The sequence below is a fragment of the Dipodomys merriami genome, unplaced genomic scaffold (assembly GCF_024711535.1).
Source record: "Dipodomys merriami isolate MVZ:Mamm:240054 unplaced genomic scaffold, mDipMer1.0.p SCAF_198, whole genome shotgun sequence".
NCBI lineage: Eukaryota > Metazoa > Chordata > Mammalia > Rodentia > Heteromyidae > Dipodomys > Dipodomys merriami.
Genome location: NW_027203359.1, coordinates 787205 through 811181, shown reverse-complemented (window position 1 = coordinate 811181; position 23977 = coordinate 787205). Strand labels below are relative to the sequence as shown.

General features: G+C 39.2%; 1 protein-coding gene across 2 annotated transcripts in view; it reads right to left on the bottom strand.

Annotated features, from left to right (window-relative positions):
- Positions 1–23977, bottom strand: part of Rps6ka5 (ribosomal protein S6 kinase A5) — a 152791-nt gene that overhangs the window by 111711 nt on the left and 17103 nt on the right. The window lies entirely within an intron of this gene.

Here is a 23977-nt window from a genome sequence, read left to right as displayed (position 1 = left end):
TTCCTAATCATCTAGGTCTCATGCTGAACATGTTGTCCACATGATAATGATTAGATGGGACTGGGACAGAAGTAGAGACCCCAGTTAGGTTGTAAACCACACTGTATGCACCAATGCAGCTTCTACAGAGTTTTATACTGAAGTGTTGGGTGTACACATCACTGATTCTCCAGTAGCTACTATTCTTTATACGGACCCCTCTTATCTCCTAGGAGAGGCCCATCAGAGCGGAGTATCAGCACTTCTGAGTTGCTATCAGCATGATAGCAACAAACCTCACATGCTGTTTTAACAGCATAATAGCACCAAACCTCACATGCCTCTAAATCCTAAAAGAATTAACTCCTTCCCACAGAAACAGCTTTAATAAAAACATTTCCACAAACACAAAAAATAAGGAATATCAACAAACTTTAAAAAACTTAAAGTTCATTGGAAGAAGAAACATACATGTTATAATCTGACCTGTTGAACTGAAACCCATTTGTAAAACTACTTAAAGATAATAATCATAAGAAACTTAAACTGGAGTGAGTCAGCTGACACTCAGCAGTGTGATCATATCAGTGTAGCTGGCATCTATTCTAATGGGCATACCAGATGAGTATGAGTAGAAAACTGGACTAAAACTTAAGATCTTTTCAATGTCTACTTTAAGCTTATCTTTGTTATTAATAACATCAGTCTTATCAAAAGTTTTACAGTTGATATTTTGTTTACACTAATGCATTACTAAACTTAAAAAAAAAAAAAAAAAAAGATGGCCAGGTGCCAGTGGCTCACACCTGTAATCCTAGCTACTGAAGAGGCTGAGATCTGAGGGTTGTGGTTCAAAGCCAGCCTGAGCAGGAAAGTCTGTGAGGCTCTTATCTCCAAGAAATTAACAACAACAACAAAATGGTAATGGGAGCTATGGCTCAAGTGATCAAGTGCCAGCCTTGAGCAAAAGAAGCTCAGGGGCAGCACCAAGATCCTGAGTTGAAGCCCCAGGATGGGAGAAAGAAAAGGAGGAGAGGAGAGGAGAGGAGAGGAGAGGAGAGGAGAGGGAGAGGGAGAGGGAGAGGGAGAGGGAGAGGGAGAGGAGGGAGAGGGAGAGGAGGGAGAGCGAGAGGGAGGAGAGGGAGAGGGGGGAGAGGGAGAGGGAGAGCGGGGAGAGGGAGAGGGAGAGGGAGGGAAGGGGAGGGGAGAGGAGAGGAGAGGAGAAGAGGAAGGAGAGAAAGAAAGAAAGGGAGAGAGGGAGGGAGGGAGGGAGGGAGGGAGGAAGGAAGGAAGGAATGAAGGAAGGAAGGAAGGAAGGAAGGAAGGGAGGAAGGGAGGGAGGGAGGGAGGGAGGGAGGGAGGGAGGAAGAAAGGGAGGGAGGGAAGGTGTTTCATGCACTAATGCCTTGCACCTGTAATCTTAGCTACTAAGGAATCTGAGACCTGAAAATCACTGTTTGAAGGCATCCCCAGGCAGAAATGTCCTTGAGACTCTATCTTCCATTCACTAACCAGAGAAAATAAAAAGGCTGAACTGGAAAGTGTATCTTTAATGGTATAGCGCCAGTTAAATCTAAACTCCAGTAACAAATACAATAATTGGTTCCTTGCACTATGACTGAATAACCTCACCTGTTCCTATACTTAATATATACTAATATGTAGTATATACACTAAAATGTAGTATGGCAGAATATGGCTGATGTAATTTTTCAAAATTTCATTATGGTATAAGCCATGTAAAATTTAACATGTTAATTATCTGAAGTGTACAACATTGTTATTAAATGTATTCATAAAGTTATACAACCATCATCAGCATGCATCTATGTAACTTTCTATCCTGAAGAACTGAAACTCAACCATTAAACAGTAACTTCCTATTCTCCCTTGGCCCAAACCCTGACAACAAATGTTCTACTTTCTGTCTCTATAATTTTGGTTACTGTAAGTGAAATCATACAACACAGTAGCTGGTTTATTTTATTTAGCGTAAGTTTCTTTTATACTGAAGCATGTGTCAAAACTGTCTCCCTTTTCAAAGGTGAATAATATTCCATTGTTTATAGATACTACACTTTGCTTATTATTCATCTTGTCAGACACTTGAGTTGCCTCCACATTTTCACTATTATGAATAATGCTATGATAATTATGGTTACATAAATATTTCTTCAAGACCTTGCTCTCAATTCTTACAGGAACTGAAATGTTATGGTAAATGGAATTACTGGATCAAAGAGAAATTCTGATTTTAACTTTTTTAAGAACTATCTTTCACAGAGGCATTATATACTGTCTTATATTGCTACCAACATTGCCTAGGAGCTTCCTGTGTCTATATCCTCACCAACAGCTGATTATGTATTTTTGTATCCTGATAGATATGAGGAAGCAACTGGCACTTGAGATTTTTGGTAGAGGAAAATATATATATTTAATACAATCTTGTGACAAACACGAAGCAAAACTGAATGAGAAGCATTTTTCTCTTCCTGTTCTACTGTAAATATTTCTTGCAAGAACTGGGTACCACATTTTACATTTATTAATTTTATCCTTTCATAGACAGCAATTCACCATTTTTCTTTCAGCTCCTTACCAATATCCAATCCTCCAACATAGTATAGTTTTGTTTTGTTTTGATTTTTATTATTTTGGTCAGTCGTGGGGCTTGAACTCTGGGCCTAGGTGCTATCCCTGAGCCCTTCAGCTCAAGGCAGCCCTCTACCACTTGAGCCCCAGCTCCATCCGGTTTTCTGGTGGCTAATTGCAGGTAAGAGTCCCACAGACTTTCCTGCCCGGGCTGGCTTTGAACCGCAATCCTCAGATCTCAGCCTCCTGAGTAGCTATCAGGGTTTACAGGCATGAGCCATTGGCGTCCCATCATGATATAGTTTTTATTTTTATTTATTTTTTTAATCAGTAGTGGGGCTCGCACTCTGGGACTGGGCGCTGTCCCTCAGCTCTTCAGTTCAAGGCTAGCACTTTTGCACTTGAGCCACTGCATCACTTACAGCTTTTTCTGCTTATGTGGCACTGAGAAATCGAACCCAGGGCCTCATGCATGCAAGGCAAGGACTCTACCACTGATCCACCTTCCAAGCCCATGATATAGTTTTTAAAACAAGACATTTAAGCTAAAAGAATAATTGCTTTTTCCCCAAATTTCAATAACTTTATGGTTTTTTCCTCCGGTATAAAATAATCCAGGTTAACTGTTTAACAAAAAGATGATATTATGGAATAAAATATCCCTTGAAAATTCTCCCATAATCCTACAATAACTATTCTTAATTTTTGAAAATTCTCCCATAATCCTACAATAACTATTCTTAATTTTTGAAAATTCTCCCATAATCCTACAATAACTATTCTTAATTTTTGGTATATTCTTCTTGGTACATTTTAGCCATAAAGTTATAAGATAGATAGCCTCCCCTCGCCCCCGCTCTGGTGTTATTGTGTAGCCCAGGCAGGCTGCCCTCAAACTTATGATCCTCCTGCCTTTACCTTCCAAGTGCTGGAATTACTTGTGTGCACTACCTTAACCAGTTATAAAAGGTTTCCTAACTTTCTAGACAATTCCATCATCAAACACAATTTTAAGACATGTCATATGTCATTTTTTAAAGTTGTGAGATGTTTAACTTGAAACCTCCATTCTTAAGGAAGAAAACAATAACAATACATTTTTTTTCAGTTGCCATAGTTTCTGCTAAGCTGCACTAATGTAATTCACAGAATATATGCTGAAATTATTTCATTAGAAAGCTCAGAAATTATTTCATTAAAGCTCAGAAAAGGCTTATTGAAAAACTTATTTATAGGGTGGGGGGGTGGGAGATGGAAGGGATGGGAAGGGGAAACAAAGGAGGCAACAATGCTTGAAAAGAAATGTACTCATTACCTTGCCCATGTAATTGTAGCCCCTCTGTATGGTATTTTCACAATAAAAAAAAGAAAAAATTATTTATAATAGAAGTAAAAGTATAAATAATAATGATTTGAAGACATTTCAAGTACATTTTTCAGTTTATGACTAACTTACCTACATTTTATTTAATAAAAATTAACTCTATTAAATTTGCACAAATATGTGAGAATGTATCATTTTGCACTTTTTTTATTGTCAAGGTGATGTACAGAAAGCTTACAGTTACATAAGTAAGGTAGTAAGTACATTTCTTGTCAAACTTGTTACCCCTTCCCTCATTTTTCTCCCACTCTCCCTCCCTCCCCAATCCCTTCTCCCTATACCCCTCCTCCCCAGTTGGATAATTATTTCCAACAGAGAATATAATTTAACAAACAGGATTTTGGAGCCTCTAGACATGAGTATCATCATGTGAAACTAGTCAGAAAGGCTTTCTGAGAAAGATTTGTGCATTCATTTTATTTTTTTTTAAATCACAAATACCTACAAAAGACCTTTAAGCCCTAGGACAGGTACTAAGTCTTACCTAACAAAGTATAGGATTTATATTACCAAAAGGGCAAGGATATCTAGGCATGGTAGAAAATGCCTATAATCTCAGATATCACAGAGGCAGAAAGAGGAAAAACAAAAATTCCAGGACATCCTGGCAACTTAGTGAGAACCTGTTTCAAAATATGAAGAAGTGGAACTAGAGCTCAGTGGTAGAATGCTTACCTAGCATGTGCATGAGTTCAGCTCTTAGCACCACAGGAAGGGAAAGAGGATGGCTGGGGAATTCTGGACTAGAATAATATTTGAAGTAAAGGTATACAGGGAGAAAAGCTATATTTTTAATAAAGAATGATAAACATACTCTAATTTTTCTTAAAACTGATTTCATGTCCTATGCAAGTGTTTTCTACAACCTGCATAACCAGTACATTATAAACCTTATTGATGTTTCAATTTTACATAATGTTTGAAAAGATCGCTGTCCAAAAAGAAATGTACTCTTTACCTGACTTGTCTAACTGTAACCCCCCTGTACATCACCTTTATAATAACAACAAAAAAAATAAAAAGATACACACACGTATAGCAGTTTTATTTGGGTACCTCCAACTCTGAGAAATATCTGTGTGAAGCACTGTAAAACAATATATTTATCTTTTGCATAGCAATAGTTATACTGAGGTTTTCACTGGCTCTATTTTTCTACCATTACTGATAAGAATGTAACACCAGTTTTATCCTACTTGTAGCTGGCATTTCAAGTAAACAGCTTGTATAGAGAGAAGAAAGAGAGAAACTTGTTCTAATTAGCAACATGTTGTTATGTGGAAAACCCAGTAAAAACATAACATAAAATAGAACTAGCTGATTCAAAACCTAGAATGCTAGACTAATTAGGTTTAATTGAATCTCTAAGTACTCAAGGCCCATGACATAATACAAGTAATGTTTTAGAAAAATTGTTCTGGCAGAAATACACTGCATGGATGGATGGAAGATAAAAGAGGGTCTGATTAAGTAGACACTAGAATGAAGAGGAAAAGAAGGAACCCAAGAATCACTGTAATTTCTGGTTCCAAAAAGAAAAAAAAATCCACTGAATAACTGCCTTGAATGCTAAGATTACAATAAGCAAGCAGGATAGGATTTCCATTCTCAAAGATGAATTGAAATTCCATTATATTTTTTCCCTACTACCCACTATAGTATTAATTTTGTTCCCCTTCAAAGTTTATGCTGAATTTGAATCCCAAAAAATGTGCCAGTGTGAAGACATGGGGCCTTGGATAAACCATTAGGGCTCTGCCTTCATGAAAGACATTGTCCTTAAAACAAGAGCTCCAGAAGCCAGGCGCCGGTGGCTCACGCCTGTAATCCTAGCTACTCAGGAGGCTGAGATCTAAGGATCATGGTTAGAAGCCAGCCTGGGCAGAAAAGTCCCTGGGAGACTTATTTCCAATAAACCATTCAGAAAAAGCTAGAAGGGGCTAGTGATAAAGGGCTAGCCTTACACACAGAGGCTCAGGGACAGCACCCAGAATCTGAGTTCAGGCACCAGGACTGGCAAAGAAAAAACAAAAACAAAAAACCTCCAGAGAGCCTCCTGTTGACCCTTCTACCATGTGAGGACACAGCAAGAAGGGTTACCTGAGAAGCAGAGAGCCCTCACAACACTAAATCCACTAAAGCCTTAATGTTGGGACTGTCCAAACTCCAGAACTGAGACATAAGTGTCTGCTGTTTATAAAGCAACCAGTTTAACATCTTTTAACACCCTGAAGAAATCCGAGTCTGGTGAATGGTAATATTATTGACTGAATAAATAAGTCAAAAGGGGAAGTTTTGGGGTTTCAGTACTGATTCTGAAGTAATGGTAGACAAGTCAAAAGGCTGTCCAGTGGGCAGCTCCAGATAAAGAACTAAAATTCTGAGCAATGGCCAAAGTGAGGAGAAAAGCGAATCTTAACTACTTCCTAGAGTTAGGAAGCAAGAAGAAAAAGAGCTAGAGAAATGGGTAGAAGACTAACCACATGTTGAACCCACACAAAGCTAAGATGTAATACAAAGAGCTCTGAGGAAATCAATGTGGCAGCAGGTGGAAGTGGAACAAGGCTGAAACACCCTAACCCAGAGCTGGCTCAGTGGGAGTTTTGTTTTGTTTTGTTTGAGAACTGTTAATAGTGGGAGGATAAAAGCAAGAGCCACATTCCTGGAACATGTGAAGTCGCACTTTTCTGTATTCTTTTAATATAGAAAGGTGAAAGGGTTATCTTTAAAAATGAAACTGTCAAAAAGAAGTGTTATTAGTGTGGTGGCCTGTCGTTAAGCAGATAATGGCATTATTGCTAAATAGGATAGCGACCAAAGAAGTGACCTCACAACCTGCTTTAAACTAGAGACCAAGAAAATTATCCAGGATCAAACAACAAACTACTTGAAAGGACCGTAAGATTTTCCAGGAGACTTCATGGATTCCTTTATGTGATCACCGGATTGTTCGATAGTGTTACAACCTAAATCACATCTAATCTTTTAAAGGTAGTCTGGAGACCTCTTAGTGGCAATGACACTGTAATAGGCATCTAGCTGCCAACAATGAAAATCAAGCTCCAAGGCTGGGAAGGTGGCTTAGTGGTAGAGTGCTTGCCTAGCATGCATGAAGTTCGATTCCTCAGTATCATTTACACAGGAATAGCCAGAAGTAGTGCTATGGCTTAAGTGGTAGAGTGCTAGCCTTGAGCAAAAGAAGCTCAAGGACAGTGTCCGGGCCCTGAGTTCAAGCCCCAGGACTGGCAAAAAAAAAAAAAAAAAAAAAAAATATATATATATATATATATATATATATAATTGCCCATGAATAAACAAAGCTTGAGTATCAGCCCCAAGCCTAACACAGAGGGTCAAGAAGTAAGGCTGGGAAATGGAAAAGCAATACCCTTAAAAGAATGCTGACCTTTTTTACAATTAACATATGCTAATAAAAGGAAACATGGGCTTTTGTACAATCTGCACAAATAATTACAGGCAATTCTGTTCAAGGAATAAGGATACAAAACAAAGTAAGGAAAGAAAAATAGGTGAGAGTGTGATAAAACATGTTCCCAATTTAGATGGGGAAAAAGGGCCATGGGCAAAGCAAAAATGGAGAAGGCGTTCTGGAGGAAAATCTGCATTACTTATTAAGGCCAACCAGTTTAAATACTAATCTCATCCAACAAACCTTATGGAAATACCCACAACATTTTCTGACCAAATATTTGGGCACTTTAGACCCAAAAAAGTAAGAAACAGAATAATAGATATGATAGATGTGTACATAAATTTGATAATACAAATAAGAGAAAAAACAAATGTGATATAATACTAAATGGGGCAACGAATAAAGGGCTAATTAAGTTATGTATCAATCAAAAAGTTTATGAATATGAATTATCTATTATTTTATGTAACTTGGATTTTATTTTTTTATTTTTTTATTTTATTTTATTTATTTTTTTGGGTCCGGTCGTGGGGCCTGTACTGTGGGCCTGGGCACTGTCCCTCAGCTCTTCAGCTCAAGGCTAGCGCTCTACCACTTGAGCCACAGCACCACTTCCGGCTTTTTTCTTTTTGCTTATGTGGTGCTGAGGAATGGAACCCAGGGCCTCAGGCATGCAAGGCAAGTGCTCTACCACTGAGCCACCTTCCCAGCCCGTAACTTGGATTTTAAAATCATTTTAAGATCAAATTCTAAATTAACTACACCATAGATGTATTTACAGACTCAAAAGATCTGTGAGTTTTTATATGGTAGTACACTTTGTCTAACATCCCATCATAAAATGGAAGCATTCAGCAGTTAGCTTAGTTTCAGAATTTTACAACACTTTGTCTAAAATGAAAAAAGGAGGGGATGGTGGCAAAGTTCAACGCTGCTTTCAAATCCCTACAAAGCATTCCTTGGCTAGTTTCTTCTAAATCATCGGCGCCAGTGCATTGCTGTGGCTGAAAAAAAAAAAGTTAAAACTGAAGGAAGGGAGAAAAGATGGGTCAAACATGTTTCTTTGGTCCCCAGTTTTCATCTCATTAGATTACATAATTATAGATTAAAAATTAATGTGTTCTAAAAGATTTTTTTAAGATGAGCTGGCAGTAGCCCTGTGAAAATGGAGGGCTGTAATTACAAATTATTTCAAACTAATATGTGATTTGAGGCTGCTACATTTAAGTGCCAATAGAAATCAAATTGGCACTCAGAGGCATGTAGTCTGGAAGACAGAAAAAGAACGGGTACTGATGAAACACTTGTTCACAACAGAATTAATTGCAGAAGTGATGACAGAATCACAATGGAAAATTCAGGCCATGACTTGGGAGGAACAAAGAGTTACTGTATTTTTTTTTTTTTTACATCAGAGTAAAATCTGATCCTTGGGAACATTACTTTGGACTATGACAAACTTTGCTATCTTGCATGAAAAATAGAATTCAAAATTAACAAAATTATTAACAAACAAAAATATATCTGGTAGCACTTTGGAAGCTAGAATCTATGCCTTGCTGCAATCATTTGATTGTTTTAATTATTCACAAGTTATTTAACTTTTACTTGCCAAACTTATGAGGTATGATTTTTTTTTTTTTTTGGTCGGTCGTAGAGCCTGAACTCTGGGCCTGGGTGCTGTCCCTCAGCTCTTCAGCTCAAGGCTAGCACACTACCACTTTCTGCATATGTGATGCTGAGGAATCGAACCCAGGGCCTCATGCATGCAAGCCAAGCACTCTACTACTGAGCCAACTTCTGAGCCCACATGATTTTTTTTTTATTATAAATGAAAGTCTAACTTAAGAACGAATGCTGCTGAGCATTAAGAGAGTAGATCTGCTCTCTATCTCCATAGATCCAGTTTTGGAGCATGATTGTATCTGACCTATCTATGAGATGTGAACAATTTATAAACATTAAGGGAACCCGATTTTTAAAAGAAAAGCTTAAAAATCTCTACACAACCCTTTGGATTTGCTAGATTGCTCACTAAATTTTTTCTTCACATGAATATTAAGTTCATTCATAAGGGGTTAGGTTGGGAGTGATGGGGGAGAAGGATGAAAGCTTTTAAGCAGAGGATTAAGATAATCAGCCATGTGGAAGATAAATGAAAAAGGAGTTGAACTGGAAGACAACAGAACAATGCACAGGATAACACAGCTGTCAAGGCCTGAAATAATAAAGGCCACACCAAGGCCCTGAAAGTAGAAGAGGAAAAAGTTAGACCTAAGTTCTTTCTTGAGTTGGTTCTTTGCTGTGCCTTCTTTCTCTGTCCTTCCCATGATCTACAGGTCTGCAACAAGTAAGTGCTCATTCCTAGACATCCTCTATCTCTGTTGCCAACCAGGTTTTGTATGCTGCTCTTTCTTCCTTACAGGATTTTGGGTTTTTTTCTAACTTTCTGTCCATCAGCTGCCAGACTTCCTCAAACCTCAAGATGCTTTCCTGGTCCCTCTGGCACCACACTGTACCTCAGACCTCTCTAGTTGTGCTTGAACTTTAGACCCTGTCCCTTGCCAGAGTGTCTCCTTTTTACTCTGGCTCTAGTCTGCCTAAGCTCTTGGATATGAGTAAACATTCTGGATGTTTGTTCAATTAGTAAACTGCATAGTTGCATGCAGAGTATGACCACTACATGAAGCCCATGAAGATAGTAAGGGAGAAGAAAACATTACCATGTCAGAGAACACCACAATTCCTTCCTAGGAGGACCTGAACTGGGACACTGCCTTGCTATCAAAGCTCTCTTCAGGGCAGGAAACCCTTGAAGTGTAGAGGTTAGCTGGGCCTGACAGGTCAGAAGCAGCAGAGAAAACCAAAGGACAAATTCCATGAGTTTGATCCTAAGAGGCAAGGAGAGAGCACGGAGAAACATTCAGAGAAAGGATGTGAGGCCAGGGGAGAGGGGAGATAAACATCCCCTTCCCCCAAGCTGCACAGTGCAGACAGATTCTGAATGCTCCTCTTCCTGTGCTCTTGAAGGGGTTGTAGTTTCCTAGTGTTTTGTTCCTAGCAAGGCTTTCCTCCAAAAATCTTTACGTAAGTGTGGAATGCTTTCTTGGTCTACCTTCCATGGAGAAAGTCAAACAGGGACTTGTCTGATACCTGGATTGGGGCAGTGTAGATAAAGCTATGATGGATGTTCACTGCAGCACTAATCACCGTGGGAATCAGCCCAGAAGCCCCTTAATGGAGGAACGGATCAAGAAAATGTGGCATAAATACACAGTGGATTTTTACTCATCTATTAGAAAGAATGATATTATACCAATCACAAGGAAATAGGTATGGAAAAATTTATATTAAGTGAAGCTAGCCAGACCCAGAGAAACCAAGGTTGCATGGTTTCCCTCATATGTGATAGCCTAAAATGTACCTATAAATCTGTAAGTAAACACACTGGGTGGTGTGGAAGCAGTTACAAACAAATTAACTGAAGTATAATACTCTATGGAGAAATCAAATAGTATAATCTTTTAGAAGGATTAGGTCAAAGCCCAACAAAAATCAACACCAAGAAATGGGTACATCCAAGAGGAGGTAAGGTCAAGGGGAGGGGGGAAGACAACTGATAAGCAGGAAAGGAAGGGTGAATGCAGTATATACCACAAAACAAAGAAAAGCAAAGGACGGGGTAGGTCGAAGAGTGAGAATGTTGAAGCAGTGATGCTGATCAAGATGGACTGGGTTCATAAACTGCTTTGTTAAATGGCACCTCTTTTGCACAAATACTTAAAGATGATTTTTAAAAATACGTTTAAAAAATAAGCCGGCACTGTTGGCTCAGGCCTGTAATTCTAGCTACTCTGGAGGCTAAGATCTGAGGATCATGGTTCAAAGCTAGCCAGGGCAGAAGAGTCTCATGAGACTCTTATCTCTGATGAACTACTCAAAAAAGCCAGAAGTAGCATTGTGGCTCAAGTGGTAGAGCCTTGAGCACAAAGAGGCCTAGGGATAGTGCCCAGCCCCTTAGTTCAAGCCCCAGGAGCTGCCAAAATTATTATTAAATTAAAATAATTTTAAAAATAAAAATAATTTAAAAAACAAATGAGAAGCCATGGTGGCAGAGCAACTCTATGAGTTCTGAGGAGGCCAGCCCTCCCAGATATGGAGGGAACCTGCAGAGACAGGGGACACTACCTGCCATGCACTGTGAAAGTTGAGTTGGTGTGGTCTAGATTATAAAGGGCTGGCAAGTGTATGTTTCCTAATATACACGGGCAGGAAAACTGGAAATGGACATGCAAAAATAAGAACATCTAATATTAGGAAGGTGAGTTTACCACTGTTGTTCTCTCTTAGTTAACATAAAGGAAGTTTTTAAAAGACAGAAACATCAATCATACAGATGTTTATTGACATGTTGGGGTTATAGCCTGATAAACTAGTCTTAAGTTGTTAAATCAAAATGTATTTGAAGCCAGGCGCTGGGGGTTCATGCCCATAATCCTAGCTACTCAGGAGGCTGAGATCTGAAGATCACACTTCAAAGTTAGACTGGACAGACCAGAAAACTGTTAGTGGAGCTGTGGGTCAAAGTGGTAGAACTCTAGCCTTGAGCAGAAAAGTTCAGGGATAGCACCCACACCCCGAGTTCAAGCCTCACAAGGAACAAAAAGAAAAATATAAAAGCATTAGTGCCAGTGCTGGTGGTGCACACCTAGGGAGGCTGAGATCTGAGAATCAATGTGAGGAGCCAATCAGGGCAGTCAAATCTGAGACATGACTCAAGGGATAGAACACCAGCTTTGAGCAGAAAAAGCAAAGTGAGGCACTGAGTTTAAGCCCCTGTACCAACATACACACACACACCACAAAATGTACCACCCCCCCCACACACACACACCACAAAATGTACTTAACATTGCTGGCCTACTGAACAATCTGCACATGGGAGAATGTCGGTATGGGCTCCTGGGAGGCACGGCCCTCAGGCATACCTCAGCATCAAAACAGAGGACCAGATTACATATCACTAGAGAGGGAAAAGCTCAAAAGTCAAAATGCTAAGCATGGTTATTAACTTCTTTCACATCATTATCAAGCCGGAAATCAAAGTCAAACCATTATGAGTTAAGTTACACCGTATGTCCTAAATAGCACATTTTTCTGGAGTATGAAATTGCATATTGCCTTTGTCATGTCTTTTTTTTTTTTTTTTTTTTGATCAGTTGTGGGGCTTGAACTCTGGGCCTGAGCATTGCCCCTCAGTTCTTCAGTTCAAAGCTAGTGCTCTACCATTTGAGCCACCGCACCACTTCTGGCTTTTTCTGTTTATGGGGTGCTGAGGAATCATACCCAGGGCATCATGCATGTGAGGCAAGCACTCCACCACTGAGCCACCTTTCCAGCCCTTCATGTCTTTCCTTTGAAAGAGTTTGCAATTATCATGTCTTACTATTGGCTGTTTTTGAAGAACAGAGGTCACTGTCCTGTTTTCTTATCCAAATAAAAATTTCTAAATTTTTATATTTTTTTATCTAAATAAAAATGTTCTGTTTGACATTTTCTTGTGAGGCTGGTTTTAGGTATACCCCGTAATTCAGTGATAGGGGCTTCTCCATGTGTCACAAGCAGAAAAACACAATGTCATAAGTTTGGTCACCAAATCTAGGTGTTGTCTGGGTTCTCCACTATCTACATGCTAATTTTCCTCTTGAGATACGTAACCTGTGGTTGAACACTGTAGAGCCATTGAAATACTTATTTCTCACCAAAATCCCCAGCACCCTGCTGATGACTATCATCTGCATTTGACATCCGCTGATGACTCTCATCTGAACCATTCTTTACTATAGTGGTTACCAGAGTCATCCAGCTCTTCCGCTCCTTCCAGATGTATCTGTAATGAACTGTGGAGAAGATCCCTCCTTATTCCCACTGGACTAGCCATCCATCTATTGTTATCTATCAATCTATCACTCAGGGATTATCAGTTTAAAATGTTTTCTTGTCATTTTATATATAAAATTTCCAATATCTGCATAGTGAAAGCACCTTCCACCTGGAAGTCCATCCTCATGGACTTCCGTTTGTTTTCTTGAGCATTTCTTTTATTCCTCTTATAAGTAGCTTTTATTCCCTTTACTAAACAATGTCATTTTAAACAAGAGTCTGGGGCCCACATACTCTCACTGCTAGTTGTATACTTTGCCTTCAAGGCTTTTTCATAAAGAAAACTGGGAAAGATGTATTTAGGTTATGCATACTTATGTTATTTTGTGTATACTTCAACCTCCTGTGTACATTCTTATGCTATACATAAACTTAGGTTATATGAATGTGTGGCATGCGCTTCAAATCACTGTAAGAGATATCTGCCTCCTTCTGTTGGCTTACAGTTGTTTAGTGTCCTCATACAAAAAACTATTTGAATGTAAAAAAATTTGAAATTAAACTTCTTTAATGGTTTAAATCATCCTGATCGAACCAATAAGCATATGGCCAACAACCCAGAACAAATAAGAATATGAGGTTGCAAGAATAATGACCTAACTGAATGATAAAAACCCAAATATTATTAGCTTACACCAACGAAATATATCAACACTGTCCACACTTCTAGCTAGTGTAAAAGCCTGGCCTATGGCACCCATTACCAAGCAATTTGAAGTTGTGCATCTAAGGATTCAAATGCTATATTCCTTTCCTACCACGTTTTTAGATGGAAAATAAATGTCTGAATTGGAAAATGGTTTTGTGGTTTGCACAGTTTCTGCATTCTGCTTGTGTGAGATATCTCAAGGAACTGACTAGACCCCCAGGTTAACTGTCTGTGTAGGGTACTCTTGGAGTTCTTGCATGCTCAAACTTCTTCTTAGAACCTTAAGACAGACAATTATCTTAAGACAATTACCTTAAGATAATTGGCTGGATCTAATATTTGTTTGTAACTTTCTTTCCTTAATTTTCTTTTGAAAAGTGATATTGCTCTAGTGTTATTTGCTTTCTTTGTATGTTCCTTTGAAGTCTGATATGTGAATTATACTGCCATGTATAATTTATTTCATGTTTTTGTCTGAGGCTCTGAAGATTCTAAAAAGTCTTTAGTCTAATGATATTATTAACACTAAATATTAAAGACTAATAGTAATACTAACAATAGCACTGCTAGGATATATATATCAGAGTTGGTGGTGAGCTGATCAAGTCATCCTATCCATTTTCCCCAGTAACTAATAGGGCTTCAATGTGTAGAATCAGGTCTTGTTTAATTCTTGGAACTACATTTCTTAGATAGTTTATTTTTCTTCTTTAACAATTTCTGTTGTACACATTATTACACCTTCCTTACCTTGCTTCATTTAAAACATTTTCCAGCTGGGTATCAGTGGCTCATGCTTGTTATGCTGAGACCAGAGGATATCAGTTCAAAGCCAGCCCAGGCAGTAAAGTCTGTGAAAATCTTATCTCCAATTAAATGTATGGACATATGTGCGTGTGCATTGTGCATGCACACACACACGCACGCACACACACACACACACACACACACACACACACACACACACACACACACAGCAAGCCAGAAGTGGAGCTGTGGCTCAAGTAGTAGTGTGCTAGCCTTGAGCAAAAAAGCAGCACAGGAACAGCACCTAGGCCCTGAATTCAAGTCCTAGGACCAGGAAAAAAAAAAATTAAAACCCAAATACATTTTAAAAGATTCATTCTACAAATATTAGTAAGTTCAAAGTGAACTAAGGCACTATATAGGGCCATCTAGAAGAGTGGTAGATTCATTTCTCTCTACAGAATAGGTCTGTTTTATTAGTTATGTATGCTCAGATGAGTTTTATCTAGCTTCTCTGTATCTGTGTATCCTCATCTGTAAAATGAAACAACAGTATTGAGCCTTGTATGAAGAATTAAGAAATGCCTCAGAGATTAATAAAACACACCTCTAATATATCTTTAAGGACATTATCAGAATCAATTATAAAATGAGGGATATTCACCTAATCAATGGTTTGGTCCACTGACGGATTCAGAATCTGAACAGACCGTTGGGAGGTGGGGGAACTATGGATGGTGGGCTGGTTAGAGGAAACAGGTCTCTGGCAGGCTTGGAGGCTACGTTTTGCCCTGGCCCCTTCCTGCTATAGCACTTTACTTCCTGTCTGCCACAATGTAAGCTGCTCCACCATGCCCTCTACCAACACCACAATGAACTAAAATCTCTGAAACCATGCTCTAAAAGAAATCTTTTCTCATAAATTATTCTTTCAGGCATTTATATTAACAAGTTAATATAAATGTGAAATTCCAAACCATGGAGGAGGAAAAGATGTAAGCCTTCCTGAGATTAACCAAAAAGAATAAAATGGGTCAAAAATAAACACTTAATCACAATGGCATTCAAACTTCATTAGAAGCTATAAGACAACATCACAATGGCTGCAATATCCTAAGTTTTACATCAAGCTAATGTAACATAAGAATGGGAACATAATGAAGATATAATATTTGAAAAATCTTTTTTTTTAATCTATGAATGCTTCTCAGTAATCTACTGGAGGAAATTCCACAGATAAAATACATAAAAGAAACCAGCCACTGGAACCAAGAAACAGTATTATCAGGATGACAGGTATGTAGTAGCTGTGAGAGAAACAAATTAAAAATGGAAGAGGATAAGGACGTAGTTAAGGAGGGAAAAGGAATCACCTACTTCACAGAAAATTATATTAAAACATAGAAATGTTCAGAAATTAAGTAAATGAAAAGACTGGGGTAATAACTACAGGAAAGGAAATTTACACAAGTAAGGAAACAAAATCATAGAATACTTGCCTTAAACATATTTATACAGGACTGGGAAGGTGGCTCAGTGGTAGAGCGCTTGCCTTGCATGCATGAGGTCCTAGGTTCGATTCCTCAGCACCACATAAGCAAAAAGAAAAAAGCCGGAAGTGGTGCTATGGCTCAAGTGGTAGAGCACTAGCCTTGAGCTGAAGCGCTGAGGGACAGCGCCCAGGCCCAGAGTTCAGGCCCCAAGACCGGACCCCCCAAAAAATATTTATACAACATTAATTATAATTAATTATACTACATCCACACTAAGTAGATGGTCAGAGAAGTAAAAAGCAGCCTAAAATTGATGACTTAAGAGATGTAAAATAGCACTTATAATTAGTAAGACAAAGAAAGTAGAAACTGCAAAAAGGTAAGAGGTAGGAATTCTTGGTCTGGGTTTTGTTTTTGTATAAGCCCTGTGGTGTTATTTAACTAAGTTTCTGTGTTGATGATTTTGATTGAACTTTTTAAATCAAACAGTATTTACTAAGTACTCTTCAAGGCAGACTATGGGCTAGGTCACATTTTCAACCATATTCTTGTCTAGAGAAGTTAGAAAGCTCAATTCTCTGTTTTAAGAAGGGCCATATACTACCATATGACCAAAAACTAAATATACAGAAAAGTTTGCTGAACATTTCAAATCCTAAATACAAAGGCTATAATCCATGAATATCAAGTGTTTTCCTCTCTTCCCATATTCCATCTTAATGTGAATGGCCAACGCACTTGACAAAATCAAAATGCACTGAGGTTGACAGAGCAAAAAAGATCTATATTCTTAGGGGCATAGGCTGCATGACTCTAATTCCCTGTTATCTGGGTTCCTTTTTAAAATCCTATTTATTTAAGCCCAATATGATTGAGTTTTCTATTCTTTTCAGCCAAAAGCACTCACTGCTGTGATAAGTATGTAACTGCTGGGAAACAAGGATGGAGCAACAGTTCCTCCCTCACACATATATACTAAACTAAATGTATCCAATAAAAAAACTGTAATGCACCAAACAGGATGCACTACAGTCAAAATGGAGTATACTGCAATAACTCACATGGGGATCTCCAAGTGGCTGGCTGAGATAGACTCTGAAGAACTCTGTGAATTTAACAAAAATGTCCATTCATACTAAAGAAATAGCACACGTGCAGGCACCATAGCTCATGTCTGTAATCCTAGCTACTCAAGAGGCTGAGATCTGAGAATCGTGGTTCAAAGCCAGGCCAGGCAGGAAAGTCCATCAGACTCTTATCTCCAATTAACCACCAGAAAGCCAGAAATGGTGCTGTGACTCAAAGTGGTAGAGCACTAGCCTTGAGCAAAAGAGCTCAGGGACAGCATCCAGGCCCTGAGTTCAAGCCCCATAACTGACAAAAAAAAAAAAACAAACACCACCTCAGGCCAAGTTCAAGCCCCAGAACTGGCACAAAAACAAACAAACAAAAAAACAAGGAAGAAAGAGAGAAAGTGTGTGTGTGTGTGTGTGTGTGTGTGTGTGTGTGTGTGTGTGTGTGTGTGTGTGTGTGTGTGTGTGTGTGTGTGTGTGTGTGTGTGTGTGTGTGTGTGTGTGTGTGTGTGTGTATGTGTGTGACAGAGAGAGAGAGAGAGAAAAAGGAAGAGAGGAAGAAAGAGGAAGGGAGGAAGAAAGGGAAGGAGGGAGCGAAGGAGGGAAAGAAAGGGTGAGCACAACTGAGAAAATAAAAAGCAGTTTCAAGAAAAATAAGGGCTTCTGAGTTGACAATGGATTGCCATCAGAATTTATATGAACACTTAGATGAAGATAAATGATAAAGTAGAAGTATAGGCAAAAGACACAAAAAAGTACTTCGCAAAAGAAATCTAAGCTCACACTTGTAACCCCAGCACTGGGGAGACAGAAGTAGTAATATCAGAAGTTTGTGGCCAGATGAGGATACATAGTGAGTCTGCCAATTCCCTGTCTCAAAATGGGAAAAGAAATCTAAAAAGCAAATAAACATGAAAAATGTTCAACCTTATTAGTAATCATGGAAATGTAATTATAAAAATCATGAAATCACAATAAAATTCACACCTACCAGATTGGCAAAGATTTCTTTTTATTCTGACAATAAAGTGTTGATCAAAATGAAGAATCAGATTACTTACACATGGCTATTAAGCAGCATAAATTTTAAATATATAAGTACTATCAAAGTACACTTGAAGATGTTTATACCCAGGACCACTACAGCTACAACATGTGTAGCAGAGTAAATATAACGAGAAATATTCACATCAGGGTTGCTTTTAATAGGAAAAAAAAAAAAAAAAAAACCTCTGTCTGTTGACAGAAACAAACTGTAGTCCTCATACATGTAAAAGTATAAAATCACAGTAAAGAATAACATGCACCTACATATAACAAGACAGGTTAAGTTCAAAACAAAGCTATACTGCACAATGTAAGGAACAACTCAGTCAGACAATTCAACAGAAAATCCACTTTTTAAATGAAAGATAAATGATATGAAAGACAATTTCATATCAGAGCCCACCTTCCCAGCAAGTATGAGGTCAATAACACACACACACACACACACACATATCAAATGGGCAAAAATATATTACTCCTATATATATTACTCCTATCAGTGTTCAGAGAAATGCTATTTCAATTGGGAAACCATTTCTATCAAATCATTAAAATTTTATTTATTTATTTATTTTTTGGGTCCAGTCATGAGGCCTGAACTCTGGGCCTGGGCGCTGTCCCTCAGCTCTTCAGCTCAAGGCTAGTGCTCTACCACTTGAGCCACAGTGCCACTTCCGGCTTTTTTCTTTTTGCTTATGTGGTGCTGAGGAATCAAACCCTAGGCCTCATGCATGCAAGGCAAGCGCTCCCAGCCCCAATCATTAAAATTTTAGAAGCCTGATAATGTTTAAGAAAGGAAGAAAGAGAGGGAGGGAGAGAAGGGAGGGAGGGAAGAAAAAAGGGAGGGAAGGAGGGAGGAAGGGAAAGGAGGAAGAGAGGGAGGAAGAAAATAAAGAATTATTTCATGTTCCCAAGTTTTGACTATTTAACAATATTAGAGAAAAGGAAAGCTACTTGTAAAGAACACTTGAATCTTTAAAAGTTAACATAATAGCCAGATGCTCGTGGCTCATGCCTACAATCCTAACTACTTGTGAGGCAGAGATCCAGAAGATCATGCTTTTAGGCCAGCCAGGACAAAACATTCTCCAGACCCCATCTCAACCAATAGCTGGGTGCAGTGGTATCAATCTGGCATGCTAGCAACACAGGAGGCTGGGATCAGGAGGACTGTTAGTTCCAGGTTAGCCCAGGCAAAAAAGTTTACAGGATCCTTATCTTAGCGAAACAATCTGAGCATGGTGGTATTCCTGTCATCTTAGCTACAGCAAGAAGCACAAACAGGAGAATATCAGCCCAGCTCAGACTGTGCAAAATGTGAGACCAGAGCACAAAGGGATGTAGATGTGGCTCAAGGGGTAGAGTGCCTGCCTAGCAAGAGGGAAGTCCAAAGTTCAAATCCCAGTACAGCCAAAGAAACAAAAAGAGAGGAAGGAGAGATAGAGAGGGGAGGAAGGAAGAAATTAACATAAACTATTCAGGTAGGAGAGAATAGTAATCTTACTACCTCAAACTTTTGTACTATAATAAAATTTGATCATCATACAAGTTTTTCCATTTGTACTTCTTTTTTTTTTTTTTTTTTTTTTTTTGTCGGTCATGAGGCTTGAACTCTGGGCCTGGGCGCTGTCCCTCAGCTCTTCAGCTCAAGGCTAGTGCTCTACCACTTGAGCCACAGTGTCACTTCCGGCATTTTCTGCTTATGTGGTACTGAGGAATCAAACCCAGGACCTCATGCATGCAAGTCAAGCACTCTTCCACTGAGCCACCTTACAAGTCCCCCCCCCCCCCCCAATTAGATCTTTAGATCTCAGCTTCATGAGCAGCTGGGATTACAGACAGGTGTGAGCCACTGTGTGTCCAGCTGTCTATATTGTTGCAAGTCAATTATCAGTTTAGGAGATACCTCCTAACAGGGAAACTTCAGAGAAGATTGCAGTATGAGCCTTGAAATAACAAAGAACTCCTGGGCTTCAGGAACAATGAAAATGACCCAATTTTAAATCTCTCTGCTTATCTTTAAAAAAAAAAAAGCCCAACAACACCATTAATCCAGTAAAGAAAACAAACGAAACCATGTATGACCCACCTTAGCTGTATTACAGAAGGAAAGGATACTGCAACCTTCAAACTACCTGTCACAGAAAAGCTGACCAAATCCAGCTGAGCTTCCCATAGCAAGTCTTAAGGTATGAAAGACAAGAAGGGAGGGTTATGAGACATTGAAAATGGGTGGAAGAGCCCAGATGACATAGAGCAAAACACAATCATTCCCAGAAAGCATCCAACAACAAAAGCCTGAATGCATCATGCAAGAAAGAGGGTCATCCTTTGTGAAGCACAGCTTCCAGGGCAACCTTGACAGAGAGAAGAGTGGGTACCTTGGAAAATGGCATTGAAGAAAGAAAAATCAAAGAGATCACAGAAAAGGAAGAGAAACAAGACATACCATGCCACCCTTCTCCAGACAGAAGCTATGTAAGAAATCGCACAGAGGAGGGTGCTATTCTCCTGAACAGAGAATGAACTGGCACATTAAAAAAAAAAGCAGACCACACACACAGAAAATGTGTATCAGAAAATGTTTTCAAAGCAGTACAGCATATGAAATTTCCCCCTCAGATACAAACAAGCAAACAAAACACCAACAAAGCTGAAGAAAAGGAAAATAAGATAACACTCCAAAATGAGTTTAAAAGCAACTACTTAAGGTATGAGGGGAAAAGCATCATAAAGCAGATATATAAAAACAAAGAACAGAGATGAGCCAACATACAAAGTGGAAGAAATGAAGCCAGAACTGACTGAACTCAGAAGAGGAACAAAAGTACAGAGACAGGTTCCAAATAGGTGGAGAAAGAAGGCAGCTCTCACAATGAAGCACAGGGAAGAGAAAAGAAGTGACCAACAAAGGAATGGGCATGTGCCTGCCACAACTTACAGACTGGTAAACTATAAACAACCAGTATGTGCAGGCGGGTAGCACTTTGAAAGAAAAATTAACCAAGGCCTATTGATTTCATCTTCCAAGGTGAGAAGGTATAATCAAGAAAGAAAAGAACATGTTTTGGTTCAGATGAACTTCGTTTAGAACTCGAGCTCTACTACTTACTAAAGCTGTGCTAATCAATTATTTTTACCACTGTAAACCTTGTTATTTTCATCTGTAATTGGATGGATGGATGAATGGTTGGATGGGCAGAAAAAAAAGATAAGTAATCAGGTAGGCACACCTAGGATAGACAAAACATATGCACACACGAATAAAAACTGTATATGTCTGACCCTGGGTTCTTCCTCAAAATACAGCATCAGAAAAAGACTTGATAGAGGTAATTTAATTGGAAGTCAAAGACCAATAAAGGCAAAACCAGAAAGGGGAATGAAACAATAGGACTGACATGGTCAGTGCTGTGGGATCTGGAGGGAAATCTTGCCAAGACTCTCTGAGGAATGATTAGAATGCTCTTCCTTCTAAGACAGAAGAAGCCAGTGGAGCCATCCTAAAGAACGTCGAAGGGAGGAGCATTAACTTCCCTGCACTCCCATGCTGCACCTGTATCTCCAGCTGGGTGGGCACTGAAGAAGCCTTGGAGCAGAAAGGAGCAGACATACAGTGAGCATGCTTGAAATGAGACACTATCATGGGAAAGTGAATAAAAGGAGTTTGAATGCTTAAGAAAAAACTAACAAAATACAACGTGAATTCCCTTTGACTTTGGTTACTTCAAGATGCTTCACTACATACTAGTTACAGTGTGGAATTTGTCTGGAACTCAAGGCATATACTGAAATGATTCTGATGCTTCCATGCCTGCTGAATTATGCAGAACAATCATTACCCAGCAACAGCAAGGCAAGTGATTCAGACCTTCACAGGTCTGAATCATTCAAGGAAAGTAATATCCTGGTTGGCTGTCCATTTTTCTTGTCCAAATGGCTATTAGACATTGCCCCAACCTCTGTGGGTCAGGTCAGCCTGAATGCCACTCTAGCCTACTATAATGACATTCCCTTGCTCCAGATGGTAAGTGCCACCATCTTGCCTCTGTCAATCAGAATGGATTTTATGGATACTAGAGAACCCAGTTCCAGTCAAACATCTCCTTGCAACTCCAGCCCATGTCCTCTCACCAACATGTTTTGTTCTTTTTTTTTTTAACCTTTCTGAATGCAGTATTTCCTTTAGACCCTCTTAAGGAACATGATCAGGCAGTGCACTCCTAAGTCTCAATTATACATCCTCTCTTTTCTGAGACATCTGACTTTAACACTTTGCTAAAGAAGTTCTGCGTAACTACCTAATTTACTGCAGGTCATTCTCAGGTCTAAGCTTTAAGAAATGATCCCAGCAACCTCAGGACCAGGTTACTAGGATGTCTAATTTTGAGTTATTAATAGCCCTTCCATGTTAATAAAATCTATTTAAAGGTGATACATTCTCCACTATCCAGCTATATTCCCTCTCCCTTGCTCTACGCAATGCCTTCCAGATCCACTTTGTCCCATGTTCCTCCTATTCTTCCTAGTGGTACTTATTTGCCAGGCACTGGAATATTTCCTTTCAAACCATTTTCTTTCAAAATAACACCATTTCCCCTGATTAAACAATGCCAAGATTGTCTAGTTATTGTTCTGGAGGCAACAGGGAATGGGCAGATGGGATGGCAACAGGGGATGGGCAGATCTCAAAGAGGACAAACAGCATCTACTTCAAAAGGAACTCTGCATGGTCTCTAAGCAGGAAGGCTGTTTTTATCTATCCAGGTGTTGATCCTGCCTTCCACAGCATTCAGGAAAAAAATTCAGGTTCATCTACCCAGGTGTTCTCTTCTGAGATCTCAGGTTCTTTCTACTCTTCCATATTGTGGCCCTGACTCAGACCCTGAATATCTGTCAAACATGTACAGGAAGATAGGCAATGGTTCACATCTAGAATTCTATCTACTCAGGAGGCTGGGGTCTTAGGATCATCGTTCAGTGTCAGCACAGGCAGATAAGTCTGAGAATCTTAAATCCAATTAACTAGCAATAGGTTGTAACTAATGGTGTGGCTCAAGTGGCAGAGTATCAGTCATGAGTGAAAAACAAACCATGAATGAAAAAGACAGCCATGTGAAAAAATGAAATAGAACATAAGGCCTTGAGCTCAAGCCATAGAAAACACACACACACACACACACACACACACACACACACACATACGTACATACACAGTGTTTAGGAGAGGCAGAATCACTGTGAGTGACAGATAATAGAGAACATTTGTTGTTGTTGATGATGATGATGATCATGGGGCTTGAACTCAGGGCATGGGCACTGTCCCTGAGCTCTTCTGCTCAAGGTTAATGCTCTACCACTTGAGCCAGAGCCACTTCCAGTTTTCTAATGGCTAACTGGAGATAAGAAACTCAGGATTTTCCTGCCTGGGCTGGCTTTTAACCATGATCCTCAGATCTCAGCCTCCTGAGTAGCTAGGATTACAGGCGTAAGCCACCAGCACCCAGCTATAATAGGGAACTTCATAGGACTTTGCCTTCCATAAAGGCATGGAAGTTGGTTAAAAGTCTGCAACTCTTGCCTCTGCTCCTGGAGATGAAGACAAAAAGAAAAGGGCAGATAATGAGAAAGAAA